The 16705-nt window shown below is 43.9% G+C and overlaps 1 protein-coding gene and 1 long non-coding RNA gene across 8 annotated transcripts in view; one reads left to right on the top strand and one right to left on the bottom strand.

The window, feature by feature from the left end:
• The window catches only part of LOC127017640 (uncharacterized), a 195829-nt gene extending 180273 nt beyond the window's left edge, over positions 1 to 15556 (bottom strand). For 6 of the 7 annotated variants that reach the window (XR_007766631.1, XR_007766625.1, XR_007766628.1 and 3 more), the window contains exons 1-2: positions 15361 to 15556; positions 13295 to 13369 (exon numbers count right to left, since the gene is read on the bottom strand). This is a non-coding gene — a long non-coding RNA (uncharacterized LOC127017640). The remainder of the gene's footprint in view (positions 1 to 13294; positions 13370 to 15360) is intronic. The other variant, XR_007766626.1, reaches the window with a different exon arrangement.
• The window catches only part of UBE2D1 (ubiquitin conjugating enzyme E2 D1), a 197364-nt gene that overhangs the window by 83260 nt on the left and 97399 nt on the right, over positions 1 to 16705 (top strand). The window lies entirely within an intron of this gene.

The following is a 16705-nucleotide window of genomic DNA, read 5'->3' as shown; positions in this document are numbered from 1 at the left end:
TCCTCAACTTCCACCCAAGCTCAATGAGACTTTAGGACATGTATAAATAATGAAACACTAATGCAAAGAAAGGTGCTCAGATATAGCCATAGTATGGGGAATAAAACTCACTCAAGCCCTAGATAAGATGAGACACAGACATGTTGCTTACGGAATTGCATTTACAAATCCTAAGATCAAAAGTTGAACTTCCAGAACAATGTTATTCCTATTCCATTGACATTCTCATAGTGGTTTTTTTTTAAGTAGTTTTTTGAACTCCCTACCAGGTTGTTAGAGGAGCTGTACTCAAGATTATCTTATTCAAGATATTACAGCAGTATTTTTCCTTACAAAGTTACCTAGCTTCTTGTATCTATCCAAATATTGGACTGATTCCTACCTTTGAATACTTCATTATGGTTAATCTTCTTTCAGCAAGAAGTTCTGCGAGAACAACAAATAGTTTCTCTGACATGATTATTTCCATTAACTCATGAGATGTACTAAGATACAGACAGCAGTAGCACACTTACCCAGAAGAAATACACTACAGAAGCAGCTATAATATGTATCCAAGTTTTAAGGAACAACATAAGATTGTCCGCAAGGTACTGACTTGTAATTCTTTTTCTCCCAACAAGCAATTTTCCTTTAAACACCCAAAGCCACAGCAGCCATAACAGCAGCCACTTCCCATCCATTACTGCCCTCTTTAAGAGCCAAGTGACACCAAAGACAAAACCCACACTGCAACACTCCCAGGATACTAACCCTTCAAACCCAACAGGTCCTCAGAGGCAGGCAAAGGCTGAGCACACCAGGCTGTACACACTGCTTTTTCCTCAGCATAAGGGGAAACCTGGAGTTGTTATTCACAGAATCACAGGTAACTCAGGGGGCTCAGCCACCCAGAGTTGTGCAATGCCCCAAAAAGTAATCAGATTCCTGAGCACTCTCACACATAGTACAGAGGTGGCTGAGAAGAAATTCATCTGGCCTGTGGTATCCAGAGAAGGAAAAACTTGCTCAGTAACATCCTCCCTTTACATGTGAGGGCATAGGGTGAATCTGCCCCCTAGTCATCCTTTTTACCTGGTAAGGATAGTAGATGATGCAGCCCTGAGGTGCTATTCCTCTGAAACACATATTCACCATCCCTACTGCATTCCAACAGTGTTTTTTCCACCATGACTTTTGCTGGGGCAGTTTGTGGAACAGATATTCCGATAGTTTATATATCCAGCAGCTAAAAATCACTAAAAATCACTAGGATTTACCTGTGGGGTTTAGGGACTTCCCATACCTAAACAGCTCCTAGGGAAATACAAATCTTGGTGAAACACAAAAGCATCTGAAGTATACACACACCTTTATAGGAAATAGTGAGCTACATTTACATATTTGAAAAACTTTAACTCACCACAAAAAAAAACCTCTGACTTACCGCTATCATCTTCACTAGCGGGCACAGACCTGTGTCAAAGGGAAGACTATTTTGCTCGTAGTTTTGGAAGCAGATAGAGATTCATTCAGGCAATCGCACAAACTGAATAAGTATCCCCAGTGTTGGGACTCAGATGTGATATAACATCTTCCATCAAGACATACAGCTAACACAATGCTGTTCAGGAAGCGCTTTCAGTACTTTGCTACTGCTGTTGAGAGACTCAGATTTATAATAAACACTGGTTAGAGGGAACACCAATTTTGCTTCTCTCTAAAGGGCCACACCATAATTTTGGAGTGAATCATCTCTCTGCACTTTATGGGCAAACAGGACCCCACAATACTACCAAGAGCAACAGTGAATATGTGTAACGGCTCACTCAGAAAGAGTTAGAATACCACTTTAACTGGCTTTGTTAACCAAGGGAACTAAATCTCTAGTCTACCAGCATGACAGGTTGGAAAAAGCTTTACTGAAATAAGGCAGGAGCTCCTGATAAACATATTCTAGACTGTCACAGTCTGATTAATACCTTTCAGTTTGTACTTAACTAGATAACTCTGCGAAGCTACCTGGTGAATGCTTGGTGCAAATATGCCTTGAGGTCACTATTCATGAGCAATGGAGTGATCCCAAGTTGTACCACTGAAATCTCATTACCCTTTCATGACATCCTGTGTCCAATATGCACCAGTTTGGGATTTCATATTCTTTGGACCAAAATATCTTCTAGGGAGTCCTTCCAGACTTGGACTTTTTTCCCCGCCAAAGAGTGAATGCTTAGTTGTTATCAATAAAATGATGAAAGTTATTATTTTCTGTCATTAGTTTTGCAATAAATGGATACAGGGTAGAGCTATAGTGGACATTGCAAGGCCACACTCTCCTGTGCCAGCTAGAGACATCTCCAGGGACATTTGGCTTTGGCTGCAGCTCCTTAACCTTGTACGGGCTGCCAGTGACCACCTTCGCTTAAGAGCGGTTACATATGAAAACAGCCTGCACTCAAAAAAACCCACAGCCCAGCTCATCCCAACACTTCTTCCTCCAGACAGAGAGGGACCCAGAGGACCATCAGAGTAGGCTCAAGAGCAGCATTTTTGCAGCAAGTATAAAGGAAAGCACCTCTCCTATCCTCTTGTTGCTGCAAAACAGTTTCACTGAATTTGGAGCATCAGAAGATGGCAATGGCTCACCTGCCAACTCAACAGGATCAGCAAAAAGGCAGCAGAAGCTGCAGACCTGCATAGGAATACAGTGAGCAAAGAGCAGTGTCCAACAGCCCAGCACCCATAGCAGGCTGGAGGGCCAACAACTTGTTTTTGGACCCAACTCCAAGGACAGAAGTGACTGCTGTTGTTAAACCCTATGCATTTACTCCTCTCTAAAAGGGGCTCTCACTAAAAATTTATTTTGTGTTAAGATCATGGCATATTTAAGTGAACAACATGCACATCCTTTAGAAATAATTCATACATTGCACACATTCAGCAGTGTTTGTGGCTTGATGTTTGTAAAGTACCCATTCAGAGAACTTCCTGCAATTCTCCACAGGTCTGTAGAGCAATACCAGTGACTTCCATCCTTGCATTAATGGCTTAAAAGCCAAGTGCCCACCACTAAAATGAAAACCATCTTGATTCAGGCAGTGAAGACACAACTTTGCTGAGAAGTTGAAGACACAAATCTTAAAACAGTTTCATTGCTTCGGGTTATGGTTTTCTTACAGATTGCTGCCCACTTTTCCATGCAGATTAAAAAAAGGCAGAAGGACAACAGGAAAAAAGCAAGCCCACAGGAGGACACTGCACACGGCCTTTCCTTAACACACTCTGCCACACAGACTGACTCAAAATCACCAAGTAAAGCCTGCAAGAGCTGCACTTCTCTACTAACCAGCCCCAGGTGCCCTGACAGCTCCAGCCCAGTCCTTTCACATCTGTCAGGCCACACACAGGAAGTTGGAAATGAAAAAAACTTGTACAAGAACCAATTGCAAAAGTGCTAGGAGAACAAAGCTGGTCATCTCGCCTGCTCACAGAGCTCTGAACACTTGCTTTTAATCCATCCTCTCAGGCAGGGTTACGTTTCCACCCACTGTCACCCCCTCCCCACCCTCTGTCAGGGACTTCACAGTGGGATTTCCTTACTGCTATCCTCAGCAGCTTCACTGCTGATGCTCATTTCTCAGCTGTTCCTCACTTCCCTGCCTGACCACCTCAGCTTGAAAGCAGCAGGCAGCTCCACCACCTCATCACTACTACTCTGCTCTGTTTTACCAGTTTTACTTTTTTTCAGTCTTCTCAGGTTTTCCCCACTGACCTTTCTTACCCTTCTCTTATTCAATAGCACACATTTCAAGGCACAAAATCTGCCTAATGAACATGAGCAGAGTCAAGAGCCAAAATTAGTAGCTTTATTCTGGAAATAACATTGTTATGAAAAACTCCCAGAGTACTTGGACCCTCAGGCTACATTTCCTAGTGATATTTCCTACAGCAGCTGTCAGAAAGGCTGCTCTGTGCTTTATGGAGAGCCTGTTCTGCTGTACAGAAAGACCCCAGCAGTAAAATGGCTTTTAAATCTCAGGCTCCCACAGCAGGAAAGGGCTGGTAACAAACAGCAGATGACAGCTAGCTGCTGGGTGAGCATCTTCTGTCTTAGTACAAGAAATTGCATTAGTTTTTCTGGGACCATTTTCTCTCCTCCAAGCTGGAGACAAGACAATAACATTTGTGTCTTGGTATAATATGCATTTCGCAGAGGCTGGGGAATCACTGACACGCCCAAGGCATACAGTCCTTGCTAAAGCCACATCCTCTGCATGTGCTGGTCCCAGGTAAGGAAGCTCCATCTGGCCCACCTCACCACCAGGACATGGATGTATGTCTGCCCACAGGAGATGCCAACACCAGGCTGGACCTGTTCCCCCATTCTGTTCCAAATGAAGCATTCTTTTCAAGTTAAAAATCTCTGCTTCAAGGAACTCAGATTTCCATTTTCTTTTCACAGCAGCACATAAGCTTGCTTGGTTCCTTACCCACAGGTATTTTCTGCTTTTTAAGTTACAACAAACCAGCTTTTAAAACTACTCTTTTCAAAAACCACTTCACATGAGGTAGCTAGTTCTCTCTTGTCTATAACACAAAAGTCTCCAGGTTTAGTTATGTCAGTACATCACTATGGAGAGGTAGGCTTGAATCTAACAAAGACTCCCATCTTCTTCACTCATATCTAGCAATTAGCAGATCTAAAACTGTTAGAAACAGCATCTTTTGTGAGTGAGCATTTCCACACCTGCATTCATCTGCAGGATGCTGCAGCACAGCTGAGTTTAATAACTATTAAACTTCTCTATTAGCACAGACCCATAGCTCTCCTCACTAATGCCTGGTTAGCCCTGGCTGCAGGAACACTCAGGCTGGTTCACAACACTCTTGCTAGACACCACACCATCACACCTCTTCCAAACCTCTACTACTGCTGCCTTGATTCCCCAGCTGCATAGCAGGCTGCTTTTCAAAAATAATTCTTTATACGCAGAACGCCACTGCCAGCTTATCAAAAATGGCACCAAAGAGTGTCACCTCCATCTTATCCTCTACAGCTACCCTGTGCATTTTAAAGATTACTTATTTCTATGACAAGAGTGTCTGCAGTCCCCAGCCAAGGTCTTGAATGAACGCACACTCTCCAGCAGGTTGGCCCCAATACAAAGAAACACAGTCTAAATACACAAGGCAGAGGATGAAAGGAGAAAGGAACACAGAAGCGTGAGGTCAACAGCAAAACTAGGGACAAAGCCATCTCTCCCAAGTCATGCACGAGTGCCCTTATCAGCACATCACTCCTTTGCCTCATGAATCAAAGGCCTCCCTGGACTGCATGTCCCACTCATGGAATTTACTTATTTGTTTCTATATTCCATTCTGCCACAATTTGTCTATTACTAACCTCTTCCTACCCTTCAAAACACACACAATTCTCACATTACAAAAATCTCCTCCTCCTCAATCCACCCAATTTCTTCCTATGAGGGCAGTGACCTCTTGTCTCTGTCACTACCACTAGATCATGCTCCTTCAGAAAGACTTGCATGTACTTTGTTTCTATTCCAGCAACTTTAACATTGTAGTTTATTAAATTCCATATCAAATATTGGAATACTTTATGACCAAGTTAATAAAATGAATATTCACAATAAAATTTGTAAATACTATTTGAAGGCTAATGGAAGGTTTCAGATACCTTACGAATTTCTATGGATTTGAGAACCAGCATTTGCAAAGAGTCCTACCTGAGACCAGTCACAGGAAAAGGTGCCTGAAACACTTCGCCCCTTACCAACAAAGCTCCTCCAGGTTTGGGAAGGAGCACACACTATGGCATGTGCTGATAGCATGGTTAGTCTTTCATCAGCATTAAGTTTGACCAGACAGCTACTTACTGCTTGGTGTGAACCTACCTCCTGCCTTTTGGGGCACACTAGAGCCTTTTGGGGCACACTAGAGCCTTTTGGGGCACACTAGAGCCTTTTGGGGCACACTAGAGCCTTTTGGGGCACACTAGAGCCTTTTGGGGCACACTAGAGCCTTTTGGGGCACACTAGAGCCTTTTGGGGCACACTAGAGCCTTTTGGGGCAGGCTGTGTATGCTGAGGGGTTATTTCTAGGACACCATTGGAAACTCATGTCTGAAACTACGTGCAGGAGGTCACCGGCAAATTCACCACCTCTGGTGAAATACGCACTCCTCCAGGGACAAAGGTCCCACAACTTCTTGTGCAAGCAGAAAAGATGATGGAGCTTTTTTGTGGCCCTTCCTGAAAATGGTCCCAGGCAGAGCTAGCCTATTACTTGAGGACCTGCTCTTACTTCTGGTGTGACTACAGCAAAGCCCACAAGAAACTCTAGAAGGAGAGGACAAGCTGATGTATAACAAAGCACAAGGAACGGGGTACAGGCAAGGGAGCTGTGCCCAGAAATGCCCGGGGGCCCTAGGAATGACCTTGGAAGTCACTGCCTGCAGCGCCAGAGCAAGCTTAAACACAGTCAGGTAACATTTAACTTCACAAGCCCTATCTTCTTATAAATCATACATAAATCTGGAGTCAGACTCATTTGAGGTCCCAGCACCAACATAAAGTTTTCTCGACAAACTTTATCCTATTTCATTCCTGACCACCACTCATCACCACAATACATCTCATTTCCCCAATATGACAAAAGCGCAGTGGTAAGTAATCCACCATGGCAACAGGTGAGATGGGGTCTCAAAGGTATGCCAACATCAGGGAGACCTCAGTGGTAACAACTGCACCTGCCTAGACAATGATGGGTCCACAATGGCCAGACCTGCCCGTCACAGGGTTAAGTTTTACCATCACAGATGCAAAAAGGTTCTTATCTTTGCAGTTATTTACTTTTCTGAAAAACAGAAGTTGAGAAAAAATAAACTAGAACTAATCACAACTCATTAAGGGATTTGAAATGAGAGAATTTAATCCTTTAAGATTCATAATCCTATTTTGGAGGACAGGATGAAGCTCAGCTTTCAGGGAACTATTTAAGAAATTGTACAGGATCTCTACCTTCATTTCCTGTTTGCAAAATTCAGCTGTCTGGCTGCTTCAACTCAGGTTTGCTGTTTAATATATGGGGATACATTGAGGAAAAAAAGTGAGAAGAATAAATGAATAATTTCACTGACATCACTTTCAAGTACATTAAATCCTTACTTACATAGCTACGTTTATAAAATCTACTTTGTTAGCATCAAGCAATCAGATACTCATGCCAGCAACCCATACAGCTAACAGTATCTTATTGTAAAATATAATTTTGCACAACTCAATTACAAAGCCGTTTGTACAGATTAATTCAAGTATATGATACCTCCTTCATATCTGCAATGCTTGTCTGTCTTCATAAGCCTTTAACACCAATATCATCCACATTATCATTTCACAACACTTTCTACTGTTCTTAACTACAAGTGCTACTATTTATTTTTGGGGAGGATAAAGCCAGTCACCTTTATCTGTCTTCATTTCCTTAGAACGAAAGCAAAGCTGGTAAGCCTTACCTTAACAGTAACACCTAACCCAATTCCCAGTACTGGAAATAATCACACAGAAAAAGCAAATTGTACTTGTTTTAGAGGAAGTTTGTGTACATGGAGTACCTACAGAGTTTTTAAAGTTTTTTAAAAAATTACTTTCCTGTCCTTTAGCTGCAAAACTCAGTTCAGCCAATGCCACCAAGCAAAGCCACAGGATACACTCAGGTTTTCATGAGAGCACCTTAAGCGGCAACGAGCAACACCAGATGATATTAAAAAACAGTGGGAACCCAAAGTGGACACTCCCTTGCACAGATTCACATTTGGACAGGCTTTTCTAACCTTTTTCTTTAGTTCTGGTTAGTCTTTGACAGTAGTTTGCATGGGCTGGACAGCAATGTTCACTGCCAGGTGGACAATAAGATTGCACAAGTGTTCCCATCAACCAAATACAGCTGTCTTCCAAAGTGACAACACATTTCTCCTCATGCAGCGGTTAAGAGTACCCACCTTTGCTGCTGGGTAGTAACAGAGTACATCACCCCAGTTATTGCTCCCCTGGTGTAAACCTGAACTTTTTGCAGACTGATGGTCACAGTTGTTCTCAGATCAGGACAGGACAGTGACTCTGGGTAACAGCTGCCTCTCCTACATACACCTATTTGAATTGCAATAGATTGTGCATGCAACATATAGAAACATACATATGCATTCTGTATGTCACATGCATCTGTGTTACATACACCTGTCTGTAATGGACAATAGGCCTCATTTCATTTAAGGTCATTTTATGACTAGGTTATTCCAGCTACCTTACACAATTTGTACTTTGTAGTTTGTTTCTCAGCTCTTCACTACAAAAAATTACTTTTCATATTGTCTGCACAATCAGTATGTCTGTTTATAGACTCCTATAAACACAAGAAGTGTCCAGGTTCCTGTGGTACTGCTGGGTACAGTTCTTAAGTTGCCTTGTCTGCCCCCCAGGAGACAGACTGACTTTGTATTGGGGTTCAGCACAGAGAATGAAGCTAAAAGCTTCGTTTCTAGATCACAGGGTTTGTTGGCCTTAAAAGCAACAGCAGTTTCAAACAGCCTACTCAGCTGTCTTTGCCAAGAGACACAAACCTTGGCCCGCAATTTAGACTGGAAGATGCGAGGGGCAGAGTCACCCTTGTTACTGGCTGGTATAAAGCCCAGCAGAGCTGCTGTACAACTGCAGTGCAAGCAGGCAGCAGCAAGATTTTGAAGTTTTAAAACATAATTTTGTGTAAGCCCTTGTAAGTACCCCAACAGTGACATAGCTCTGACGGGAATCTGCAGATTTGAGCCACCCATACCCCATGTCCAATTTGGGGAGAGCGGAAAGAAAAAAAAAAGGAAAAAGAAAAGGAAAAAAGAAAAGTTACAGCTCCCAAATTGCCCACCCACCTGGTATGCGCACAGGGGGACAGTCTGGGGAGCCACCAACCACCACCCCACCCTCAGGGATCTCAGCGAAAAAGGAGGGGTACACTACACTCCCAAGCACACACATAGTACAGTCTTTCACTCCTCTGCTGAACAGAGGATAGGAATACTTTAAAAACCCTTTTGTCTCTTCCCTGTTAACTTCCTTTACATTTTTCCTACCATATAACACAGCCTTTGCCAAGCTTCTCTACCCTGCTGAGGCATTGCCCAGGAAAGAAGTGGGATTTTTTGGTAGCTCCTCTGCCCATCACCTTTACTTTCTAAACACACATCTGCATTCTTAATCCTCGCTTTACTTCTCTCAGAGTAGCCTGCAAAGCAGAGGGAAGCCCCATGCTTGCAAAATTCAATGTGACACCACCTCCTGCAAAAACACCTGAGCGCATTTTTATAATATTACTTGATATAGCCACACTCATGAACCAATACAGTAGTCTAAAAGTAAATTGACAAAATAAAAGTCACTTCTGTTAGTTTCTGGAGACAAAATTCAGCTGTTCCAGTTGCTCCAAGTCAAAATAAGTAAAACCTGCCATAGACTGTCTCGTACCCTAGTGATCAAGTACTGAAAACACACATTTTAGGCGCTAAAGTTGCTAAAACAGTACATTAACCTGTTAAGGGGCTTCTGCAGACAATTTGCATCATGTTCACATGAATTACTTCTGTTCTTAAAGAAATATTTCCCGAGGATGACTTAAGCTGCTTGGTGAAGGAAAAACACCCATCCCTGGATTAGTTACTCTTTAACCTGAGGCTGCATTTGAGAACACTATGCTGTCCCACAATACCACAAACATCCTAGTAGTTTTTCACAATTCTTACTCTGTACAGACCACAACAGATGCCAACCCAGAATAAACACAAAGAAATTAGCCTACACAGTTGGAAGACCAAAGCAAGCCTAGTACACAGAAACACCATTTTAAAAAGAAATCTCAGAAGCAGAGATAAATTGATTAAAAGGTCATACTTTGATCACACATTTCAGCAGAAAGAAACTTACTCTCCAGCTAGCTGACTTGGAGTGACAGCTGTAGCTGACCACGATAACACAGCTCCCAAAGGGAAGGCAAAGAGATGCCACAAAAGCAAATATTACAGCTCTTGTCTTCTATCTTAAAACTGATAGCATAAGGAGTGTAGATAAGATGTGCGTACCTACATCGCACAGGTAAGGAATATATGATGATAACACTTCTTTAAAATGCAGCATTCCCTTACGCAGAACTGTTATTTTCTTCTCGCTTTATTTTTAGCATTAAAGATTTACTACTACTATTAAAAATAAGAAGTTCCTCATGCAGGACAGCTTCCCCTGGAGTTGTGTCCAAGGCTGCTGTTTTTCTGATCTCCAGTAAGGATGGGGATAACTTTTTTTCCCCCCCAGCAGAAGTCTCTTCCCAGATGCTTATTCTCACAAAATTCTTATTACATAAAGACAGAAAGCAGGACTAGTGGTAGGGACAGAGGGACCTGCTGCCTCACCTCCCAGGCTTGATACCCCCACATGTATCAGACAAACAGCTGCTTATCCCCATATACAGTCTCTGCCAAGGCCTTTGCACACTGTCCCCTGTTCCAGCAGGAACAGGCATTGATCAGCAATACGTGGACTCCTTGTCCCTGATCTGTCTCTATCTAACAGCTCTCAGCTGAGTTGCCATCAATCTTTATTCCTCTCTTCAGCACACTTACACTTTTGCTGTTTGCAATCCCCTGTGGGAACGCATTCTCCAATTTCACTGAACTTTGTGTAAAAGACATACTTTGTTTGCCCTGAACCTGCCAGCTAACTATTTCCTGTTACATTCCCAGCTCTTGTATTAGGAGAAATGTCCTTCCATCTCATTAAATCCAACGCATGCATGAGGAGCATGGATTATCAGAAAGATTGCTGCTCTTGGTATCTTGGGAAAATTAGCAATTTTCAAAGTTCCACTCTGAGATTGAGATTCCTCTGGCGTATTTGATGAGCTTAGCAAACTCCCTCTATACACAGCTTCCTTTTTTTAAGCTTACATCTCTCCTCCCCACACTGTGTAAGTGCTGCATCCAAGAGGCACAGCTGAGATCTGAACCCCATGCATTGCCCAGCATCTAACCACACAAGGACAGCACCCACCCCGAGAGGCTACAGTGACTCTGAAGGAAGAGAACAAGAGTAAGTGTTACATTTTTAACTCCATCCTGAAGCCAAACAGCATAACTATTTGATACAGGTTGAATTTTTACAACAGCGTACCCTTGAGAAATACTCTTCCAATAACAGAAATTTGGTTTCAAAAATGTTAACATATTAAATGTTTCTCAGGAAGGAAAAGCAAGAAGTGGCCGTACTAGCTGGCTTCTGTCACAACACTAACTGTAGTATTTTTTTATTACGTATTACGAACCAGGAAACAGCCTAGGATCACCATGAAAACGTGTCTTCTGCTTTATAGCATTTTAAGAAGAGAAATCCAAGTCCTTCAGCCAATTATGCTACCTCCTTTCTACGTTTGCTTTCCTGAAGTGTGATAAAGGACACTTCATTAAAGCGTCTGGCTGATAGCAATCTAGTTTAAGTTTAACAAAGGCATGCAGCTAAACCAGAGCTTTTAGACCTAGGGTATCTTCTTACAAATAAGAAGTTCTTTGGTAGTGTTTGAACTGCTTTTGAAACTTTCACACCTGAATTTTAATGAGCAACTGCACCAAGAGTGGTATTTGCCAAGTTACAAGCCCAGATGCAACTTTTATAGATTGACCACTATGAACAAAAAAACCTATGCATGATCTACTGAAGTGTCAGAAAACATGTCATTTTTGGAAATCAGTGACCTAAGATGGTTATTCACCAAGGACAGCAATGTAAGAGAAAATGTATTTTTGAAGGACAGCATATTTGTACATGTTTATTCTGGAAAATACAGAATAAGGAGAGGGCATCCATGTGCCAAAAACCAGCAGCAAGTAAAGCCTGTAAGGTCTGACAGAGAAACTGGTGAAGCACTACTGACATCTAGTGCTACACCACTGTTTGTTATCATTAAACTGATACACTGCAGAAGCGCCTATTTCTTTCTAATCCAAAAAAGAACTCAAAACTAGATTTGAGACAACCCTAAAAGAAAATTTTAAGATTTAAGATTTTTAAGAACAAAAGGTCAGGGCTTTTCTTTTCCCATCTTGGTACAGACCTGAAGCACCATTTCATAGTCACACACTACAAATGGGTTGCAGTACCCACTAATGTTTGGAAATCTTTGGTTCTGCAAGATATTGTCTCACCTGACATTGTTTCAGCATGAAAGGTCATGAGGACAGCAGGCAGCAGCTTGCTCAGTCCTGAGCCCTAAGTTTACCTGTGCTTGGCCTTCCTCAGTCTCCAGCAACAGATGATAGCCAGGAAGAAGGTGACGAAGTGCAGGCAAAGCCTGCCAGATCAACACCAGGAACTGAGCCCTCCACTTACCAAAGTCAACAGCATCACTCCTACTGGTGGCAGTGGGGCAGGATTTCACTCCAGGACTTCAAAGTAGATCTGAGCTTGGATGAAGGCTGGCTTTGCTAATAAGACACTGATGTGATGAGCTCCAGGCTCTACCTTTTTGATGGCTGCACTTTCATAACAGCAAACTAAGCAACACCCCCTCCCACACACAAAAAAAAGAAACCCTTGCATGTAAAAAAAAAATTACATCCTTGACACAATGTGTTTATTTTTGCAGAGTAGTATTACACCACCAGCATCCTTGCTGTTGCCCTGCTCCTGCTTGGTATCCAGTGGGGTAGCAATAAGCAACTTAAAACCACCAAGTTAGAGCTGTCTTGCTCCTGCCATCAAGCTTGACATCCCCCAAAACAACTGGATAAAGCCATGAAAACCTGTTTGCTTTGGAAAGAAGCTGGGTCAGACTTGGTTCCCCCACACCCCAACAAGTCCTGTTTCAAAAAACTTACTTGTCTCAAAATTTGATAATTTTTTTCTTTGAACAGGTATATCACTTTGTCCACAGTGACTCATAGGAGACATTGCTATTCCTCCTACAGCTTTTACATTACTACACATCATAGATGTAGAGCAGATTGCTGTCTGTGAACTTCTTTTCCTTTTTTTTTTTTTTAAATTGTGTGTGGCACATGCTACCACTGGACATGTGCCAAATAGCATTGGCTCGACTAGATCTGACTGAAAACATGAGAAGAAGCCACCTTTTCGCAAGGAGAGCCCATGCTGAGGACCCACAGGGGAAGCAGGAGAAGGCGTCAGGAGTGCAGGTACATCACAGCTCACTGCTCAAATAACAGCAGAGCCAGAGCCACCTTTCAGCAGCAGCCGGTGCTCACCTGGCATGCAGGCCTTGGGATGATTTCTTGTGTGTGGTTCCAGCACAACTTGGCACATCCTCAGCTTTTGCAAACCTAAGGGCATCAGATATCCCAAAGGTTACATATTTAATGGTGCACGTTCCCTTCACCTTCATTTCCAGTTGGGGGCCAGTTTTCTGCCACATAGGCCAAGACAACCTGTGCACACAGCATGCAACATATTATTTAATAGAGCTAATTACCCCTGCTGTTGCTCCCAAAGTGGGATCCCTCAGGATCCTGAGGGTGGTTTGCCCCCAAAACCCCTGCATGCGTGACCCTGCTGACTGGAGACAGCCATTCCCCATCGTCCTTCAGCTCAGCCCACAGTTCCCCTCAGCCAGGAGGAAAACAAACTCCCCATGAGCTGGCCTCAAGGGCTGTGGTGAAGACACGGGCCTGAGCTCTGGCAAGCTTCAAATTTACCTCACTGGCCGCAGAGACACGCCCTGAGGAACGCCTCACCAGCCACACAGCTGCTCACCTCAGGTTTACCTCAGGCACCACCACTGATGGTGTCCCCCCAAGTCATTTCCCTCACACACACCACTCACAGGCAGCAGGTGGTTTTAAGAGAGTAAGGTTTGGCTTACTCGCAGCGTGAGCTTTGCCCACACCCGGGAACGCTGCGTACCCACCGACCACCCGGGTGCCGCCTGCTCCCTCTCAACCGGGAACCCCCTCGGCGCCGGACCTTGCAGCCGCGGGCAGCCCCAGCCCGGGGCACCGGGCACCTCTGTGAGGACAGGGCGGGCCACCAGGTGGCGCCCGCGGCCGAGCCGGGCGGTGGCGGGAGCCCGCCATCCCGCGGCGTCGCCGGGGAGGGACTGAGGGCCCGACCGCTGCGCCTTGGTTTAAAAGAACAAAACCAAATCTGCTTTTGTAAATAACAGCACTAAAGAGCAGCGAGCGGGTGGTTCAGTCAGGGGGGGCCTCCGGGGCACAGCAAGGGGCCGGTAATGCCCGCCAGCGGCGGCGCCGCTCTCCCGGCCTTCGCCACTTCTCCGTTTGCAAAAACCTTCCTCATACACGTATCTTCCTTCAAAAACAACGGTCGCAATTTTTACTGAAAAGGTCTTTGGTGAAAATGAGCACTACTTCACCAGAAGAAATAGCACATTTCTGACCACGAGGCATTTCTGATCCGAATCGGGACTCCTAAGCTCAGTCCAGCTCCTCACACAGGCTCAAGTGTGACCAACAACCTAAATTACTCCCTCACTCATGAGGAAAGAAGAATCTTCCTGAGCAGACAGGGCACCTTGGAAAAAACAGACAGAGCTGTCCCAAAACCAACAAAAAATAGGGGCTGCTGATCAGGCTCTCCTCACACTGTACCTGAAATACCAGCACAGAACAGGATGAGACAGCAGCCTCCAGGGCCAGGGATAACTCCCACAGGTGAAGAAAACCACGCAAACCCCAGGTCAGTCTCTGATAAGGCTTTTTTTTTTTTTTAACGTTTCTCACCCCACATTTGAGGCTGTATAGCTTCTCAGCAGTTATTTGCCAACAAAAAAAAAGTCCTCCCAGTAGTTTATAAACATTGCACAGTTAAGTGCTGTCTTTTGTCAGCTTTGTTTTTAAACACGCATATTTCTCAGGGTTTTGTGTCTAAGTTTACCCATCCCCTTCTGTAATCACCATCTCAAAAACAACAATAACACTCAAAAGCCATGAAAATCCTTTACCAAAAAAAAAAAATCCACACCTGCTGTCTATATTATGTAGTTTTACCTACCCTTTTGTTTCTCTATTCCAGAGAAAGTTGATACCCAGCACAGAAAACAGAGCTGGCCTCATACACTAATGAAAATCACCTAAATTTGACCAGCAAAGGCACAGGTGAATACTGCTTGCAAAGACTTCAGTAAATACATTTGCAGCTTATAGAAGCAGGGGTAAGTAAAAAAATTTCTTTTCGTATCACTCAAAAATACATCCCTTTCAAACGCCCAACACACCACCTCTTTAAAGCTCAATTTTGGCTGAGAGGAGAAAGAAAAAAAAAAAAACCTGAAGCTGTGCCGAAACACTGTACTTACAGCTCCCTCCAGAGTTTCTGTTGCTGGAGCCAACTTGGAAATCCTGCTGCAAACACTAGCAGAGCTGTAAGTAGCTCCCTCAACTTTTCACCGGGAAGCAGAAGCTTTTCCCAGCTTTACTAATCCCTTACTCACTTTATTCGTGTATTTAATCCTCAAGGCTAACACTGGCTCCCTCAACCTGCCTCGTACAAGAAGCAGAGCAAGGAGAGGCAGTTTGCAAGGGAGGACCCCCATCAGCTTTTCACCTGTGCACCATCCAATCCCCACAGACTTCCTCTGGGTGGATTTTAAAGAGAAATCCCCATGCTAAATGCTCAAATCAAATAAAATAACAACACCTTGTAAGCATTAATCACCCTGATGTTTCCAACTCCATCAGGAAAGCCAACAGAAAATTGTATTTGTCACAAGATGAAAAATAACATGAAATAGAAAAGGAAGTATTTGGCTTTAGAGCTTTTCTTTGTGTTTTGCTGTTTCCCAACAAAAACAAACACAAGGAAGACTTTGATGAGGCAGCTGGAGTGTGAAGGGGAGTATGGGCAGGATGTGGGAAGATCTCACCTCTGCCAGGCAGCACACATCTGTGGCAGGGCACTTTCTTATTTCAGCATTGCATTTTGTGCATCATGGAGCTGCTTTCCCGATGAACTTGGACACTCCACTGCAACATGTCCCCTACGTAGGACTTGGTCAGAGAGGATAGCTGACAGGCAGCAGGGCAAGCTCAGACCCCTGTAAACCAATATAAAGGACCAAAGCAAAGAGAGGAACTTGTTTCATATTTTCCACAGACTTCCAGCAACTTCTCCCCAATAGACTAATAAACACTGAAGAGCCAAACTGCAATACCTGCCTGGTTGAGGGCTCTGGGGCTTTTAAAGGAGAGGGATTGCTGCTGGTTGCTGGATGGGCCATTTGCAGCTGGACCTGAAGCCGCTGTAGCCAATATTTCTGCCAAAATCAACTGAATCACCCTAATGCAATTCACTCAACCCAAGGAGCTGCCTCCCCATCCCAGCTGGGAGAGCAGCCGGCACTGCATGCTCAGGGAAGGCACTTACTGCCTAATAGGTTATTCAGCTGCTTCCAGAATAATCCCAGACATCAGTGCATTTGTGCACAAAGAGTGGGAACAGGCTCTCCTCTCATCGGGAGCTGTATGTGTCCTGGCACTGACGCAGAAGGATGCGCTGGAGAGCCTTTGCCGCTCCTCCATTTAATAAAAGATAGGTGCTGTGGCTATTTCAAGAGCAACCAGGAAGGAGTGGTGGGAGGGAAAATAAGAGAGGGTCAGAGAAGGAAAGAAAATCAGAATGACTTTCAACAGTCTCATTTTTTC

Source organism: Gymnogyps californianus, chromosome 6 (assembly GCF_018139145.2).
Source record: "Gymnogyps californianus isolate 813 chromosome 6, ASM1813914v2, whole genome shotgun sequence".
NCBI lineage: Eukaryota > Metazoa > Chordata > Aves > Accipitriformes > Cathartidae > Gymnogyps > Gymnogyps californianus.
This window is presented reverse-complemented; position numbering and strand designations above follow the sequence as displayed.